This window comes from Kryptolebias marmoratus, linkage group LG8 (assembly GCF_001649575.2).
Source record: "Kryptolebias marmoratus isolate JLee-2015 linkage group LG8, ASM164957v2, whole genome shotgun sequence".
Lineage (NCBI taxonomy): Eukaryota > Metazoa > Chordata > Actinopteri > Cyprinodontiformes > Rivulidae > Kryptolebias > Kryptolebias marmoratus.
Window position 1 is genome coordinate 9,043,558 of NC_051437.1, and position 4,001 is coordinate 9,047,558.

Here is a 4,001-nt window from a genome sequence, read left to right on the forward strand (position 1 = left end):
GAGGGAAGAGCAGGGCTGCGTCAGGAGCCGGACGTATGAGCGCGCGTCCTGACGTCAGAGCAATCGCTGGATTTGGAGTAGGAAAGGAGCCGAGGCGACTGGCCAATCAGAGCGCTGCTTTATTCTAAGGGAGCAGAGACTGACTGGGTGGAGGGGGAGAGAAAAGAGGGAGAGGGGAGAATAATAAAGACATAGGAGCTCGTGGAGACCGCTCGCGCTTAAGTGGACTGAAGGAGAGACGTGGAGAGAAAATAAAGAGGTGAACTGCTGCAAGACATGAAGAAGCAGCTGTGCATTACAGTTTGGTTTTTTTTTTTGGTGGGGGAAAAAATCTTTCAGCAAATCCTTCAGGACAAATCTACTCTAGAGATCAAGGTTCCCACACGGAGAGAGAAACATATAAAGCAGGATTAATTGTGTGGGGCCTGTCTCTGAATACTTTATGGTTCTCTTATTGTCTAAATCTGATTTCTGGATGAGGTCAAAGGTCAGGAACAGTTAGCCATAAGGAACCAAAAGAAACGGTTCTGATTGCTTGTGCCGCTGCTCTAATGTTGAACAGGAAAGCTTAATGCGCTCTGGAGTTTCATGAGAAATGTTCACATAAATGTGAATTACTTTTCATGCCTCAGCAAAACAAAACATCTTGTGTCATACAGAAATAAACACATTAAATACACTGATCATAAAGACAACAAGACACGAGTTACAGATAACCCGAGAGTTAAAATATGGGAAGCTGTAGAGGGAAAAGTTTCACCGCTGGCCTTCAGTGAGCTGCCTGAAGCTTGGCACAAACAGAGGCCGAAGCTGAAATCTGCTTCAGGACTGACCCATTTTTCTTTACACAGCAGAGGGAAAGCAGACTCAGACATCTTGTAGCTTAGCCCTCCTGAAGCTCTCCTAACTAAATGGAGGAAGAGAAGCCCCTTGGAGCTTCGGGTCCATTTGACCTGAAGGTCACAGGAGGGTTAAAGAAATGTAGCATATTTTTGCTGCTACTACAGCCTACACTGTATTTACTGCTAGAAGCAGGCATCCGATCACAGGCTCGCTTCCTGCACTCTCTCGCTCAGTGTGCACTCTTAAAGGAACCATTGCATTTCAACGCAACGGGAGTCCAGATTTTGAGAATTACCACTTTCGAACAAAGCAAAATAAACAAATAAATTCAGAAAATCTGAATTTTTGAGCAGCAGTATTTATGCAACTAAACGTAACATTTGATGTATATCTGCTCTTTGCACCTGTGGTGGAATCTGGCCCAACATCAGCCTAATCTAACATGACAAATTGAACAGTATTACTGCCACACATGTTGCTTCTGAATAGCATAAACTTTTAGCAAGAAAGAAAACATAAAGGGCATCTTTAAAAAAAAAAGAATTGTCCGCAGACTAAGATAACAGTTGAGTAAAATGTCAACCAAAAACACTAAATATTATCACTGCAAAGGAGAAAAAAAGCCCATAAAGATAAAAAAAAACTAAGTAAATAAAGCTACTGCAGTACTTCCTGCCACAACGCAATCTGTACTTTTTATCAGTCGTGTAAAACCAGTTTGTCATCATGAGAGAGTTAAAGTAATATTATTGATTCTTAAATAATAATAATTCAACATTAAAGCAGTTTACCATATCACAAAGTTTCAGCTATTCAAGTTGTACAGGGTTTCTGTAATTTACCTTCATTCGTGTATCTTCTTCAGACGGTTTGAACAAGACTGGTTCTGTGACTTTGTTGAGACATTTGTAGTGTTGGAGCGATCTTCTTACCTGAACTCATCTTTACACCTGTCCTGTTTGATCTCAGGAGGTGTGGTAGAAACTAATTCTTCACGTTTCACAAACCGGAGCATTTCACGGGGTGTGAGGAACCACACATTTATCTTCGTCTGGTTTCAGTGTTAACACCGAGTCCCTCATGAGTCGCCAGCAGATTTGAGTTACATCTTAATTTGCAGGAACTCACTGACATAACATAAAATCATAATGACATTTAAGACCATTAGACTGTAAGCTCAAGGCTGATTGGTAATTTGTTCTGTGTACAAGGTGTGGAAGTTCGTTTCACCTACTTATCTGTCAACAGAGAAATGAAAGGCCATCAATAAATATGAAAGATAGCAACAGAGAAGGGACAAAACAATGTCAAGTCTGCATAATTGAAGATGTCTATGCATAAGCCCCCTATAACGGTTCTGCAACTATTTGTTTATTTTCATCACAATTTTAGGTTTGCTACTCCTTTCACAGCTTTTGCAGTGTTACGTTGTACAATGTAGACAAAACAACAAGTAAATACAAAAATACAAAACAATGGTTTATTAAAAAGAGTGAGAAAACCCAGTTCTCACGCTTCACAGTAGAAACATCTGTCCAAGTTTCGACTGAAATGACATTTTGAATCAATTCTTTCACAGTTTTTACACAATCTCAGTTTAAACTTCATGATTTTTGGAGATTTTATCACAGAGTGTTCAGTTTTGGGATGAAGTCACACAGATCTTTGAGCTTTTCAAAATCTTTGCAAACTCTTGTCGTTTCCACAAACTTTCCACTGCCTACATAGTTTATACATGCAAACACTCAGAGGGTTTCTCTCTAATGAGGGGCTTGCCTCCAGAATGCAGAGCGTGCACGTCCAAACGAGTAGATTTCCACCGTATCTGAGCTCTGAATGTTCTCTTCAGAACCTGCAGTGGAGGTTCATCTCTCCTACATAATTTGCACCACAGAAAGATAACAGTTTCCAAGTAGCTTCTGCCTAACACTATTTAAGATTTGTGTTTTAGACAGCTTAGTTTTTGCACAGCAACACTTTTTGATTGAGGCTCATGTATCTGTTTGATGAAGAGTGGTACCTTGAGCTCCTCTTCCTCCCTCTGCTCCCCAGAAAAGGTGGGAATCCCCATAAATTTAGACAGAAATAAAGAATCAGGAACGTAAAACTCTGCCTCTCAGGATAAAAGTCGCCCCTGGTGTTGTTTGAACTTTTACAGACATGTAAGACAACAGCCAGGAAACATCACACCTCAGTACGTGTGGACGGAGCGACACGGCTGGTTGTTCTGCCTGTTTCTTTTCTTTAAAAGGGGGAAGTGAAACCCAGATGCTTTCCATTCGCCGCTTCATTAATTACTCTTTACATAATTCACCAATTCTATTTCACTGTGGTTTTCGACATCCGTTTTCAAAACAAAGACTCTTTGGCGTTAAAGTCACCGAGAGGAACGAACTGCTGAACTGGTAACTGCGCCAAACTATGAAATAAAAAATACACATTTGAGAAAACGCATTTTATTTGTGCAGCCACCCAATTGAACAGTCACAACGATCAAAAAATAGCTTGAACATTTTTTACAAGATTCCATTTTGCTTTTATGAGGATTTTCAGGGAAATTAAATTACCCTAAAATCTGTTGAATCTCTTTTTTTGTGTTAAAATATATTTTCTTCATCTACATTTAATAGTTTAACACAGGGGTCTCCAATCCTGGTCCTCGAGGGCCACCATCCTGCATGTTTTCCTTGTTTCCCTGCTCCAACACACCTGATTCAGAGGTTAAATCACCTCTTCATGTTCTGCAGAAGCCTGTTAATCACCCATTGATTCAAATCAGGCGTGTTGGAGCAGAGGAACAAGGAAAATATGCAGGAAGGTGGCCCTCGAGGACCAGGATTGGAGACCTCTGATTTAACACATTCTTACATTGCAGTTTATTGTCCAAATGAGCACAAAGGTAAATAAAATGATGACAATTTAAATACAATAAAAAAACTGTGGAAAAATGGCCCTTTTATTATAACAACGCTTTGATTTTATATCCAGGAGACTCCTCTGTTAAAGGAAAATTCAGACACTTCAGAGAGAATCTGGACTCACCTGTGCTCCTAAAATCAGTGTCTGTATGTTTTGGCATTTACAGAGTACAACACTCCCACTACCGGCACGTCTTCCATTCAGGAAGCAGAGCCTGGGGACTTTGGGTCGGACTCTCC